The 15,979-nt window shown below is 42.7% G+C and overlaps 1 pseudogene; it reads right to left on the reverse strand.

Moving 5' to 3' along the window:
• Positions 1–1,023: 1,023 nt before the first annotated feature.
• On the reverse strand, positions 1,024–4,612 carry LOC123323239 (annotated as a pseudogene).
• Between the last annotated feature and the right edge of the window lie 11,367 nt (positions 4,613–15,979).

Consider the following 15,979-nt stretch of genomic DNA (forward strand, 5'->3'; position numbering starts at 1 on the left):
CATGATACGGCTACTTGGCATCCCCTTGGTGTAGGCAGTACTTTTGCAGGGACCTTGAACTGACACCTGCCCTTCTCACTAGTGTGTTCCCTAGACAATACTCTGTAGAGTCACAGGGCAGTGTAACTTGAGACGTGACAACCCAATCCACTCTTGTGAGCAACCATCTCTCCTTTTTCCCAAGGCTTTCCCCTCCTGTGTCTCCTGGAAAAGACTCCCACAAGGCTTACCTAGACCTGTTTTAGTTTGAATGGCCTAATCTGGACTTAAACTGGGACTCTAAAGCACTCCACCATGGCCCATAATAAAGGTGTGTGCCCCACTTTATACGTGGGGGTGTTGCCTTGACGCTTCTGTAAAGTACATGTGGGCATATGACCATGCTGCGTGTGTAATAGATACCCCAGAAGTAGGAGAAACCTCTCCCAAATGGAGTGATATTGTAGCCCAGGTAAGAGATAGAACATCTATAAGATGAAAAATTAGCATGTGGAGAACAGATGTCTTGAGTTGTACAATGGACTCTGCAGATTTAGAAAAACAATTTCTACTTGTTTTATTTCCTAGTTATCTACAGTGTTGCAGTTGTATTTTTTCTCATTTTTGTTTCCAGCTACATAGGCATCACAACCTTTTTTTTTTTTTGCCTGAGTTGTACAAGACTGTCTTCACTAAACACTTGAGATTAGAGAGATGGAAGGCCAATGGGTATTAATTCAGACATTTAGCACGAGGATGTGGGCTGTGAATCTAAGTAAAACACGATGAGGACACCATCCTTAGAGAGACAGGTAAGACCTATTAAAATAAAATGTGAAAAACTCTTTCTCTTGTGGGGAGGGACCTGGAGGTGGTCCCCTTTAGTCACTGCAAAGGAACAGGCAGCTCTTGGTGGTGTCATCTGATAAATACATGTAATAGAGGGAAGGAATTGGCAAATGTGGTGGGTTTCTGAGGAGTAGGGAAGTCCTACTTTATCTTGATGATTTAATTGAGTTCCTATTTGTTACTGAAAACCAGATGCTATTGGATGACAATGATGACCGTGATCACGCAGGCCTAAATCAGTGGCACTGGATGGAGAGGGGTAAGCGATGATGCAATCATTTGGGCACAGCTTTAAAAAGTCAAGTGGTAGAGTAGCTGTTGGAGATGAAGAAGCCTTCTGGACAGTGGAATAGGCAGGATCAGCAAGGCATGTGCTGTGGTTGAACCCAAGCATTACTATCCCGGGGATTAAACCCCAATCAAGTTTAGATCCACTGTAGATGGGTGGCATTTCATGAAAGTTGCTGCACTGCTGTGGGGACCTTCCTTTAGGGAATTCCATGATCAGTATAGTCCTGAGCTCTGGCTCTGTCCATGGCATTACACATGGATGTGTAATGAATGACACAGATTTGTTGGAGGAGTTCAACAATGAGAAGCAGTGAACATTTCTGCTTCAAACAGTCTACCCATGTTCACTGACCACAGAATGAATAAAGAAGATTTGATACGTATATACAATAGAATATTAATCAGCCTAAAAAGGAATGGAACCTTGCCATTTGCCACAACATGGATGGACTAGAGAGTATTACGCTCAGTGAAATAAGTCAGAGAAAGACAAATACCGTATGATTTCACTCCGATGTAGATTTCAACAAAACAAGTGAGCAATGAGAAAGAAAAAAAGAAAGGGAGAGGCAAAGTAAGAAACAGACTCTTAACTATAGAGAATAAGCTGATGATTGCCAGAATGGAGGTGGTTAGGTGGATGCATTAAATAAGTGATGGGGATAAGGAAGGAGTGCACTTGTGATGAGCACTGGGTGTCATATGGAATTGTGCAATCACTATTGTACTCCTGAAATGAATATTACCTTGCGTGTTAACTAACAGGAATGTAAAGAAAAACCTTTAAAAAATGCTTTTTACGGATTGGAGAAACTTTTTGTCTTAGGTCACCTGGCTCCCAGCAGTTGCCAAAATGTACCTTTGGAAATCAATTGAAACATTTATCTTTTCTCCCTTGCTGATTCCTCCCAAATTTGGAGAATCACACAGACTATTCTTATATTTTTAAACCAACATGTATATTTGCATAATTTCAATAAGCATCTGTTCTGATTATGACAAGACACATTGACACAGCTTGTAGGGGCACCTGGGTGGCTCAGTGGGTTATGCATTTGCCTTTGGTTCAGGTCATGATCCCAGCATCAGTCTCCCTACTCAGTGGGGAGTTGCTTCTGTCTCTCCTACTGCCCCTTCCACTGCTCATGCTCACTTGTTCTCTCTCTCTCAAATAAATAAAATCGTCAAAAAAACAACAACCCAGGGCGCCTGGGTGGCTCAGTTGGTTAAGCGACTGCCTTCGGCTCAGGTCATGATCCTGGAGTCCCGGGATCGAGTCCCACATCGGGCTCCCTGCTCGGCGGGGAGTCTGCTTCTCCCTCTGACCCTACCCCCTCTCATGTGCTTGCTCTCTCTCACTCTCGCTCTCTCAAATAAATAAATAAAATCTTTAAAAAAACAAAAAAAAAACAAAAAAAAAAAAAAAAAAAAAACAACAACCCAGAATTTAACAAAACCTGGTCATATAACCAAAGCTTTGACTGGAATCTCATAGCTGAGAAAGAGCTGCATAGACTCAGACATGACTCAAATAGCTATAAAGGATTAAGATTCACTTTATGGAACCAATGAAGCCCCCTTGGAAATATCAGCCTGATACCTTCCATACAGAGTTCCCAGCAGCCTTACCTGGTCAGTAAAGAAGAACATTTCCTAACAGGTACAAGAACCTAGAGATATTTGGGGGACTTCAAGAAGAGAGGAGTTCACCCAAATCTATAGGTGTCGCAGGCAATGTCTGGTGGCAAGTATTTGGCTTGGCTTCTGGCCTGGAGAGGCTGTTAAAAGTTCACTCTAGGTGGGGCGCCTGGGTGGCTCAGTTGGTTGGGCAACTGCCTTCGGCTCAGGTCATGATCCTGGAGTTCCAGGATCGAGTCCCGCATCAGGCTCCCTGCTCAGCAGGGAGTCTGCTTCTCCCTCTCCTGCTCCCCCCTCTTGTGCTCTGTCTCTAAAATAAATAAATAAAATCTTTAAAAAAAAAAAAAAGTTCACTCTAGAGATTCAATATGAAATGTTCAGCAAAGCTGGTTTTAAATAGTCTGTAAGTTAAAACTCTATTCTTGGTGCACTTATGTAAATAATCAGGCCACATTTTCTTTCTTGAACTAGACTTATTTTACAATAAAATTAGTGTTAACTTGGGTGTGTTTGGTCACAGAGTGATTATAAAGAAAAATGTTTCAATAACACATCTTTGTAGATAAAAGATTTTAATACTATTCATTATAAAGTGGACTAGATCCTGATTTTTTTTTCTAGTGTCATCCAGTTCCGGGCTCCGAATCCCCATTTCGATCTTTCTCCCAAGTTTCTAACTTGGAATCATTTGAGAACTAAAACTGCCTTTTTTCCTGAAGCTCTGCAGACTTAATATAAAGGACTTGATGTAAGAAAATCACCCTAATAGCTCATGTAGAGACAACCTTAGGGCTGTGGCTCAATGGGCCACTGAAAACATTAGCAGATGCATTTGAACAATAAACCAGGAAGATCTGCCACGTGGTCGCTACCTGCCCTCAGTCTATCTGGAGATACTTCAAGTCTGACATCTTGATGTCTACTCAACTGGCTACTCTTAGAAGATAAAAACTAGCTTAACATTTGATCTAATCATGAAGCACACAGTTCTTCTTTTGTTTTCATAGAATTGCCTCATTTAATCACATTACTTGTATCACAAGGCAATCCTTGAAAATACACCAGCATCATTGCCTCCTGAAATGACTTTGACTCAACTGACCTATTGTCAGGACTAAAATGCAGGATCAGTGATATGAAACAATTTATCAGGCCAACTTTCTTTTTTTTTTTTTAAGGGTAGCACTAGGATTTATTGAATTGTGCCTTGCAAGGTACAGGCTCTGGGGCTTGCCCATGGCGCTCTTGATGTAGAAAGCCTGGACGTTCTGCCAATTCTTCTTGAGCAAGGACACCAGGAAATTGACCACCAAGTGGATGTTGTACACAAGCTCGTCATCAGTCATCTTCACATGGCCAACAGCCACTGCCGGACACAGCACCTTCTTCATCTGGAATTTGGTGGTGGACTTCACTTCAGCCACTTTGGCCACCATGTTCTCATTGTGGGTCAGCAAGGGAGGGAACTTGCCAGCCTTATTCAGGCCTGGGCCTAGGATTCGTGGGATCCGCTTGATCAGAGATTCTGAAGCCAAAAAGGCATCATACTTCTTGGCCAGCTTCTTGACTAATTTCTTATTCTTGTTGAGTTTCTTCGGCGCCTCAGTGTCCATGTGGGGAATATCCACTGCCTTGGCCTCATCACAGTGCTGCTGAGCCCCCAAAACACATACGGAGAACTTGGGGCGGAGAGTGGACTTAAGCCTGACGGTGCCCGAGAAGCGTTTGTCCTTCTGAGGGTCATAGTTCTTCAGGCTGATCTGCAGCTCCACCATCTCCAAAAACTTCTCTGGTTCCCGTGCAGGACTTCGCGCACCGCCTCGTACAGGGTGTCGCGGGAGACTTTGCTGCTCATGGTTCTTCGCACTGCAGTAACTGGAAAAGGGTCAGGTCAACTTGCAATGTGTGAAACTCCCAAGGAAGTTAGATGGGGGAACTGAAGGGTTGTGGACAGCCTCTCTGCCCATCCCCCTCTCCCCCCAATGTGCCACTTTGGCCTGTGGATAATTTGAGCTGAAGGTACTTGAGAACCTGCAGGCTCAAGAGAACCTTTCCTCCCTGCCTTGACCACACAGTAGAATCTAAATTGGGGGGTCTTTCCCAGAATAAGGGTTATTAACAGAGACAAAGTTTATCTCAGTGACCCATCTGTAAGGTAAGACGAATATCTAATTACCAAATATGTGCTCTTCTTATCACCCTGTGAAGGGTTTTCCCTTGCTCTGAAGTTCCAGGCCCCAGAACATTTTGCCTTAGTTCAGGATGACACTTGCACCTCGTCTTGCCTGACATTCTTGGAATTTCCATGTCTATGTGGATTCCCTGTATGTACACCTATTTAATTTGATTGTCTCTTTTTAACTGCCTCATGTCAATTTGACTTAGTCCAGCTGGAGGGATCTTTGAGGGGACAAGAATTCTTGTTCTCTGACAGAGGATTTGATTTTAATGCCTCAGTTCCTGGCATCTTATTTAAAGTATCAAAGAAGAGGAGCAGTAAGAAGTACTTCTACAGGAGTTGGTGTTTTTTTTGTTTTGTTTTGTTTTGTTTTAAAGATTTTATTTATTTATTTGACAGAGAGAGAGATAGCGACAGCAGGAACACAAGCAGGGGGAATGGGAGAGGGAGAAGCAGGCTTCCCGCCGAGCAGGGAGCCCGATGTGGGACTTGATCCCAGGACCCTGGGATCATGACCTGAGCCGAAGGCAGACGCTTAACGACTGAGCCACCCAGGCGCCCCCAGGAGTTGGTGTTTTGAGTTCAGTTTTTGTCACTATTTCAGAAGGTTCCTTATTTCCTGTATGGTTACTATCTTGTCGTCGTTTCCTTTAAAAGCTTCTCAATACCAGTCAAAATATGTATCCCACTTGGTTTGTTTAGTTTAATAGTTGGCCCTCTCCAGGTGGGTACCTAAGTATACAAATTAGGTATTTTAAAGGGTCCTCATTTGGGCCACTTGAGCATTAAGATCATCTTTAGTATAATTTTCTATTTATTTAGATCCTTACAAATATCTAATCCATGTGTGTTAAACATGGGTCCTATCAGATTGTTGGAAGGTGGTTCCCTGTTCCTTTTTTTCCCATTGTGATGCTTTATTTTCCATCCTCGTGGGTTGAAATGCTCAGCACTACCTCAGGGGATTTAGCTAAAAATGAATGTGGTAGAGTGATCTTGCTCCCTCAGGTGTCACCCTGGAGATGGTTGATTATATTTTGTGTCTTGGTTTTCCTGGATTTAGCCTGGCTAAATTCAAAGTGCTCAGCATGCTAAGTGGCTGATTCTTCTATGCTTCCCCTGATGGAGCACCTAAATTATTTGTATCGTGAATGGGAATCCCTGTGGGATGGCTGCCGGGTGCTGAAGTTGACTCTGCCACTGTCTACTGAGGGAACTAATATCCTTTGTGTTTGATTTCATTCAGAATCTCATCTACAGAATGCATTGATTTTATTTTATTTTTTTTAAAGATTTTATTTATTTGACAGAGAGACACAGCTAGAGAGGGAACACAAGAAGGGGGAGTGGGAGAGGGAGAAGCAGGCTCCCCACTGAGCAGGGAGCCTGATGCGGGGCTCGATCCCAGGACCCTGGGATCATGACCTGAGCCGAAGGCAGATGCTTAACGACTGAGCCACACAGGTGCCCCCGCATCAAGCATTTAAATGGGCCACATTGTAAAGAATTTTAAATTTCTAAGAGGCTGATGCATCTGTGCCACAGACTTGCAATTTGTGCTTCTTCTGACTCTAAAGTCTGTTGTGGCCATGCAGTATTATAAAAGAAAATCACCTTCCTTTTAGTAGAGTCATAAGCGAATGCCAGTGATTTCTTAACATTCACCCTAATGCGGTGCAAATGGAGAGCAAGATCAGACACACAATTTCCCATTCGTGGCCAAAAAACAACTTCAACAACACAAGGACAGAACCAGAACTAAGTAGCCTCTCAGATTATGTAAACTCGTATCAGCAGAAGAAGACTAAACATCACCAAAATGTGTTTATGATGAAACTCAAAGCAAGTAACAAGAAATTTCTCTGGTGTCATCACATGCCAAGTTATCTACCAAGAGAGGTCTTTGCAGCCAGATGCCTATTTCTCTCACTGAAAAATGAAAGCACCATGCTCAAGACTTCTTTCACATTTTTCCTTCATAGTCTCTTAAACTTAACTTTTTTTTTAAGTTTTTTTTTTTTTTTTATTCATGAGAGACAGAGTGAGAGAGAAAGGCAGAGGGAGAAGCAGGCTCTCAAGGAGCAGGGAGCCCGATGCGGGACTCGATCCCAGGACCCTGAGATCATGACCTGAGCCGAAGACAGACACTTAACCATCTGAGCCACCCAGGCGCCCCAAACTTAACTTTTTGATATGCACATTCCTTTTAAACTAACCTTTTAATGCACTGTTTCTTGGTTCATGACAATTTAATTCCAAATTTTATTTTGTGCCTTTAAAACAGAGCAACTGCTTTAAAAAAAGGGGGGGGGGGTTGGGGTGTGTGTGTGTGTGTGTTTGTTTTGTTTTGTTTTTTAAGACAGAGATTGCCTGTGAGTTTGGGGGTGAGGTGCAAAGGGAGAGTACGGAATCTTCAGCAGATACTGTACTAGTCCCAGATCCAGAGTCGGAGCTTGATCTCAGGACCCTGAGATCATGACCTTAGCTGAAACCAAGAGTTGGAAGCTTCACCAACTGAACCACCTGAGCACCCCCACTTTTTAATATTTTCTTTTTTTTTTTTTAAAGATTTTATTTATTTATTTGAGACAGAGAGAATGAGAGAGAGCACATGAGAAGGGGGAGGGTCAGAGGGAGAAGCAGACTCCCTGCCGAGCAGGGAGCCCGATGCGGGACTCGATCCAGGGACTCCAGGATCATGACCTGAGCCGAAGGCAGTCGCTTAACCAACTGAGCCACCCAGGCGCCCCTAATATTTTCATTCCAGTTAACATCAAGTGTTTTCTTAGTTTCTTGTATACAATATAGTGATTCCACAATTCCATACATCACCCAGAGCTCATCAGGACAGGTGCACTCCTTAATCCCATCCCCTATTTAAGCCTTCCCCGTAACCCACCTTCCCTCTGCTCACTTTCTATCTTTCCCTCAAAATCTTAGAAAATAAAAAAGTGTATCTCTTTCTGAGCATGAGTCCTATCCACATGCTACTTCAATAAGTTTACTAAGTTGCACCATAAAACATGGCAAGAATTCTTTCTTACCGTTGTGAAGGATCCCACAATTTTGTTACCAAAAAAACCCAAGCCAGTTGCTATTCCTTCAAAAACCTAATGCACAAGGCATGAGTTTTGATTGAAAAGAAATATCACCTTTTTTCAGGAGGCCAGCCACTTGGGAAGAAGACAGACTCATGCCCAAAAACCAACTCTAAGGGCTCTGTCAGGCCTTTGGATTTGAAGGGAAGTTGAGGGTAGTTAATCAGTAGGAGGGGAGCAGGGTAGTCTGTAACACTTTTTGATTGCCTGCAGATTCACTGGTGCCACCTACAGATGTTATGGAGGTCCTCGGAGGTTGTGTATGGGTGCTCCGGGGGAGGTTCTGCAATAAGATTTGATTACCAGTCTTTCTAGGAAACAATGTATGATGTATAGTTATACAAAAGAAGAGTCTAGTTCATCACTCACACAGGCTAAAGGTGCAAGGTGAAACTTACAGTCTACTAAGTTGGCCAGAGGGGTCAAGGCACGGCTTCCTGGTAAGTTAAAAAAACGTCCTCTGGGTTTATTCTGTGGCTGCAAATGAAATTATTTCCTTCTGTTGTGAGACTGATATATATGCCAAGAAAAATTAGATGGGAGACTTCTGTTGATGAGGGAGCAGAAGGCAAACTGATGACAAAGCACAAGCTGATGACCCTCAACCCTCGCAACCCCCACTCCCAGGTGGGATATGTGTGACATTCCTCAGGCACTTCTGGCTGCCCTAAAGCTAAGGGAAGGAAAAACAAATGGTTAACTTATAGAGATTCCAGTCCTGCAAGACAGGAGTTTCCCTCAGTTTACAAATGTTTTAGTGATTTACAAGAAAAAGCATTCTTATCAAGAACATAACTTCGAGATGAAAACTCCCAACTGTCTTAATGTTAATGCTTTACTAGAGGGAAAGACAATCTTAACTTGACAATCGCAAGGCCTCCAGTATTTTGTAGGTCCTCTTTAGCATGTGAAAATTCTTTTGAAAACCTACCTCCCTTTTCCTTATCTCAACTCCCTAGTATATATTCAGTCGCCCCTCACAACCCTGGTGCAGCCGCTCTTTCTGCTAGTGGGTCCTTTCCCTGTGATTTTTAGTAAGACCACTGTTTTGCACCAAAGACATCTCAAGAATTCTTTCTTGGTCATTGGCTCCGGACCTCACCCCACCAAACCTCACCTATATTCCAAAACTTCATCATATGGTGCCCACACTTGGGGCTTTGAGTCTTTTCACCTGGACTCTGAGCTACTGTGCAGACTTGGTGAGTACTATATCTCCTCTTCCTTACTCTTATTCCAGGGGCTTTTCAAGGTGTATGGTCTTATTGGAACACTTTTCATGTTGATTGCTCAGGCTGTAATCCTCCAGCCTGTGGCTTCTCTATGGAGAGGAGAAAGCCTGCCTTGTGGCTGGAAGTTAGGACCGTGCCTGGGATGGTCATAAGACCCAGAAATTTGATGACCTTTATTCCTGTCCTTACTCAATGTCATCTATCTTGGGCCCAGGACAGCCACCTAAGTCACCAGGATGACTACCAATCTTAAGACTCCTATGTAAGGTTTCCTCCTCATTGGTCTAATGTGATCCCCTCCACACCTCTGGTCTAGCTGCTTCTGACTGTGAGACCTCCACTGGGAGCCAGCGAAACTGATGAGGGAGCAGAAGGCTAGCTGGAAGACAAAGCACAAGCTGACACCCTGCACCCCCCACCCCCACTCCTGGGTGGGATATGTGTGACATTCCTCCAGGAAGTGCCTACAGCCCACTGACAAGTCCTTGAATCAGGCAGAGTGACATTCCTCTAGGGACTCAACTGCCTTGATGGTAATACTTTGCTAAGGGCAAAAGACAATCTTAGCCCAACCCCCAGGGTCCTGTAAGTCTACTTTAACATATAAAAGTTCTTTGGAAACTTCCTTTATCTCTACCCCACCCCCGCAGATACATATTGGCAATCATCCCCCAAGCGTATGACCCACTGATTCACATCTGAAGGGTCTCATGACCAGGTTTTATTAGGCAGTAATCAACATTTTCCCAACAATAGCTAGCCCCTTCAAGGTCCTGGAAACCTTGCTTCCAAATTCCTTAGAGACTTAGACTACCCCTAACCCCTTCCCAACTTACTGGTATATAATAGGCCACTCCTCATGACCCTGGTGCGGCTTTTTCTACCTCCGGGTCCTGTCCCCGTGCTTTAATAAAATCACCTTTTTGGACAAAAGACATCTCAAGAATTCTTTCTTGGTCATTGGCTTCAAACCCTAATGTTCTTTCCTGTATCATTAGTGCCTTACTAGACAACCTTAACTTGACAATCACAAGACTCTAGTATCTTGTAGGTCCTCTTGAGCATATGAAAGTTATTTTGAAAACTTCCCTTCTTCCCTACCCCCAACTCCCAAGTATATAATCAGCACAACCCCAGTGCAGCAGCTCTTTTCTGCCCACAGCTCCTGTCCCCATGCTTTAATAAAACCACCATTTTGCACCAAAGACCTCACCCCACCAAACCTCACCTACATTCCAGAACTCCCATCAAAACCAGTCCCCAATTGAATTAAAACCCAACTGGGGACCATTTCCTAGGGAAGTTGGCTGTAAAGACTACATGTGTTGGAATGTCTCTTGGATCATAATGGATTTCTATCTTTACTGTTTTCTGTTAATGTCCTCTACTAACTACTTAAATTACAAAATTGGGTAATTTCCCCTTGTAAAACTTTTCTAGTGTTTTCCATGGGTTAAAAGTCACAGGGCATGAGACACAAGGCGCAGCATTTCCATCTATTCACCAGGTACCCATCTGTGGCCTAGGTTGGGATGCGGAAGGAGAGGGATGCTGGCATTCCTACCAGGGGAGGGGGGGCAGGAATGCCTTTGTGGTAAGGTGGGATGATAATCAGTTGCGATTTTTGTTTGAGGGATGCCTCGTCGCTTTTGACACATGGAACCTCTGACATACCCTGCGTGGGACACCACCTGGGAGTCAGGGGAGATTTTGTTAATGGGCCTTCTCTACTTTTCTAGGAGCATGGCCTTAGTAGGCTTCTTCAGTTCCCAAGGACTCTCCCTTGGGATACCTTTTAACTCACTGGAAACCATTTGGATTGCAAAATTTAAGAAAGATACTGCATGGCCTTAGTAGGATCTATCAGTTAGATCTCTTCTGTAGGAAACAGGGAAAATAGACATAGGTACCCTAGGTCCATCCCAGGCTTTCAGGGCTCTAAGTCAGGACCTGAACCTAAGGGCCTCTTGGAGAACATGTTTGGTTGTAACCAGACCAGTGAACTCCCTCCTGATATATTGGATGATAATTATCTAAATAGGCCTCCTCCAAATAAACCCAGGTTATGGGTTGCTGGAGGAAATAGGCCATTCCGGATGAAGGGGACTCTGCCCCCCCACCCCCCACTGTTCCTCCTCCTAATAGATGTGGAGGCTTCTCCCTCACTCATTTCCCAGATTAATGGCTCTAATTGGAGCCAGCTGTGGTTAGTCCACCACAGGACGGGGACTTTAAGGACTATTCCCCAAGCAGCTGCTGAACTCCCTTTGTTTTGGGAGAAATTCCCTGTCCTTTCTGGCCTCTCATGGACTTCCTAATTCCACTTGTTGGTGGAAAAAGCATGGCGCTTGATCATCTGTCCACGTGGATGATCTTTAGAATTGGGAACCTTCTTTCTGCATTCTGGCAGCACTTCCCCTCTACTGTCTTCCCTCCCCCTCCTCCTATTTCTGCACCACCATGGGTGCAGCTTGAATAACTGGCTTCTATACTGTCCTCAGTGCCTCCTGCATCGTTGCCTCCTCCTCCTATCTGGCCAAGGAGCAAAGAGCACCCCCTGGACTTAACACCACCATTTCAGATTTCCCCACCAGTGTCCCAGGTAAAAATTGACAATGGGGAGGATCCAGGTGGAACATATTTGGTATTTAAACTAATTTAAGTTTGTTGGTTTAATTAAGATAGACATGTCTTTAAAGTTACTGGCATTAAATATGAAACTTTTATTCTGTTGAGGTTTGCTGAAGGTCAAATAAGCTCTTGCTACCTCTGTTGCAATTTGTTAGCAAAAAATGACTTAAAATGATGGTTAATCTTGTCTGTCTCAAAATTTTCATGGGTAATTGTTAAGATAGCTTTCAAAGTTTTTGGTAACCTGAAACTTTAAAAGTTTTGCTTATCTCATGATAAATAGGATTAAATTCGTTGGACATCAAGTTTTATTTCAAATGAGATAAAATACTAAAGCATTGATTACTGAACGTAGGTTTGTGCTTTTGACTTCTTATTGCAAAGGAACTAAGGATATTTGAATCTGTCGGTAAACATGCTTTGTGCTTAACTGATTCATAAATTTGCTGTCTAAAGAGTTCTGGTGTAACAGTTCACCATTGATTACTACTTAGTCTTCACTGGAGACTAAGGTTTCGAAGAGTTCAAAATTCTGCTAAATGTAATTAAGACTGATAGAAATAAGAAAAGCAACTCTGTGCATAAGAAAGATCAGCATTTTTTTGAAGGTAAAAGAAAGTAATTTTGTCCTAAATGAGACTGGTTCTTTGGAGAGAAATGGCTTGGGACAAAACCTGAATTCAAAGGAAAGTTGTAGAAGGTTGTGCAGGGAAATCTTTGGAAACTAATTTTAGATGTGGTCAGAATAGACTAAGACTGAAATGAATGGAGGGCTCCTGGGTGGCTCAGTTGGTTAAGCGACTGCCTTCGGCTCAGGTCATGATCCTGGAGTCCCTGGATCGAGTCCCGCATCGGGCTCCCTGCTTGGCAGGGAGTCTGCTTCTCCCTCTGACCCTCCCCCCTCTCATGTGCTCTCTCTCATTCTCTCTCTCTCAAATAAATAAATAAAATCTTTAAAAAAAAAAAGACTGAAATGAATGGATTTAAAGTACATTGGTGTAAGATTGAAAGTCTACTTTCTGTTAAAAGGAAAGTTTTCATGACTTGGTCTGCTCTTGATAAGAAAATGTAAACAGTTGTTTTCTCTTTGCCTGCCCAGAAAAACCAGTTTCTATGTTTTGCCTTTATCAGTTCTTTAAGGATCCCTAATCCTTTATAGGCATGGGCTTTAAAACTTTCTAAGGTTTTAACAAAGTTCCCCAAGATTTAAATCATAAAACAGTCTTGTTGACTAGGCTTGTTTGCTTGGTATGTTACCTCTGGTATAAGGTCATCATCACTTGATATTCTGATTATTGAAGTGTTATGTGTCACAGAAATAACGGAATTTCCTTGTGAATTGCATCATAATGAACTCTCAGATCATTAACAATATCCATTTCTGAGTTCTTGTCATTTCTAATTGTTCTTATTCTCTTGCAAAATAAGTTTCATCTGCAAGGAGGTTCCTACAAAGGACTTTTAGGACAAATACAGGTATTCAATATCTTTTTTTTTTTTAAGATTTTATTTATTTATTTGACAGAGAGAGACACAGTGAGAGAGGGAACACAAGCAGGGGGAGTGGGAGAGGGAGAAGCAGGCTTCCCGCCGAGCAGGGAGCCCGATGCGGGGCTCGATCCCAGGACCCTGGGATCATGACCTGAGCCGAAGGCAGATGCTTAACGACTGAGCCACCCAGGCACCCCAGGTATTCAGTATCTTTAAGATCAAAACTGAATGGGTAAGAATTTCCAGAACTAACTAAAAAGATGTTTATAGTTTTGTTACTCTTGAAACATCGATGATTCTCTAATGTTTGCTCTTCCAGATTAAGGAAACTTTCTCTTAAGATATCTGTGACTTATAAGAATGTGATAAAGTATTCACAAAGTGAACAAATTGAAGCATTTGACTTTTCTCTCTACCCGAACCCTCTGAAATTCAAAAAGTCTCAGTAAGTATTCTTTCTTTCATGGTAATCATAGTCATTTGCAGGAGTTCAATAAGAATCTTTTCTTCTCCTAACAGGACACCATTAAAAACACCGGTTATTTTACCAAGGCTTTGACTGGAACATCATATTTGAGAGACATGCATAGACTCAGATATGACCAAACAGCTTGAAAAAACTAAGGTTGACTTTATGAAATCTGGAGCCATAAAGCCACTTGGTAATGTTGGCCTGTTACCTTGCTTACAGATTTCCCAGCAGCCTTACCCGGTGAGTAAAGAATGTCACATTCTGGCAGGTGCAGGAACCTCGGGATATATTGGGGACCTCAGGAAGAGGGATCTGCCTACATCTACAGGTATTGCAGGCATGTCTGATGGCAAGTACTTGGCTGGGCTTCTGGTCTGGAGAGGCTACTGAGAGTTCAGCTTAGAGATTCCTTATAAGAAATTCCAGCAGAGCAAATTCTAAAAGATCTTATATGATCAGTCATTATTCTTGCTGAGCTTATGTAAATAAGTAGGCCAAATTTGTTAAAATTGGACTTGTTCTGAAAGTGAATTCATCTTGATTTGCCTATCTCTGGGAATAAGGGTGATTTTAGAGAGAAATTATGTTTCAGTAACACATCTTTGCAGATGTTAAATCCTAGTTCTGATGGTCTTGGAATGTTATTTGCCTAAGCTAGATAACTTGAGGTAAACTTCAGAAAGGTTGTCACACTAGTTCTTGCATAGACAACCTCCTTGCTTGTTACTCTGTGGGATAATAACAGGACCCCATGAGCATATGATTATTTGAACAGCTGAAAAGTGGGATTGATTCCCCAACAATTGTGTATCTCAACTAGCACATTGACCAACTCTGAGGCTCGGAAGGACTAAACCGCTCCTTAAAAACTGGAGCGTACCCCAGTCCATGGGGTTAACTGTGGACTTGAGATAATGGATGACCCCACTTTCTCTGATTAGATTGGATGATGCACTTGGGGATACCCTTATCTATTGAGACGAGTCCTCTACCACTTGCTGGTGATTCCTTGTAGTTAGGATATTCTTAAGGCTAGACCTCCAACAAAGAGGGCTCTTCGATGGTTTTATTCCTTAGTAATGTTTGTCCCAGGAACTACCTCTATTGATGTAACACTAGCCAACCATATAACATCCCTCCTGGTCAAAGGAGCCTCAGAGCTCACAATGGGACAGTCCCTGACTATAATGACTTCCCATCAGGTTCAGAGTGTCTTAGAGACCAAAAGCCACCAATGGACGATGGGAGGCTGACTTACTAAATACCAGTCTATGCTTGTAGATACACCTGAAATATACTTAAAACCTATGAAACTTTAAACCTAGCTATGGTAATGCCTGACCCTGACCATTGTACCTCTGTAGAGCGTAACTGTTCAGATGTTACTGCTGTTGTTTGTTCTACTCAACCAGCTGTAAGAGATTCCCCTATCAAACTTGCAGATGACAGTTGGTTTACTGGTTGCAGTAGTTTCATGGAAAAAGGAAATAAGAAAAGCTGGGTATGCTACAGTGCTCACGTGTGCTTTGCAATTGCCAAAGTCTTAAAAATTAATATTTGTACTGACTCCAAGTATTGCTTTCCTAGTCCTGCATGCTCATGGAGCAGTTTGGAAGAAAAGGGGATTATTATTAAGCCATAACTCCCCAATCAAATATCCAAGTAAATTATTACTCTTCTTGAGGCTGTACACCTACCTAAGGAGATAGCTGTAATACACTTTAAAGGACATCCAAAGGATATGACCCTAGAATCTAAAGGAAACAGTTTGGTAGACCATGCAGCCAAGAAGGCAGCACAAAATAAACAAGTATCAAGTCTTTTCTCCAATAAAGTCCATAAGTCCAGTCTGTTCAGACCAAGAAATTCACATAGCCCAGGAACAAGGATATTAAAAAATGAACAGGACTGGCTTGTGGATAATGAAGGAAAAGACCTTTATACCCAAAAATAACCAATGGAAGGTAATACAGGGTTTACACCAGGCTACTGGTTTGTGTAGAAAGGCCACAGAGGTGACAACAAACAAACAAAAACTTCGCTAAGAAAAATTGTCCCTAGATTTGGACTCCCTTGGTTCCTACAAAGTGACAACAGACTGTCTTTTACTACACAAATC

The sequence above is a fragment of the Neomonachus schauinslandi genome, chromosome 16 (genome assembly GCF_002201575.2).
Source record: "Neomonachus schauinslandi chromosome 16, ASM220157v2, whole genome shotgun sequence".
NCBI lineage: Eukaryota > Metazoa > Chordata > Mammalia > Carnivora > Phocidae > Neomonachus > Neomonachus schauinslandi.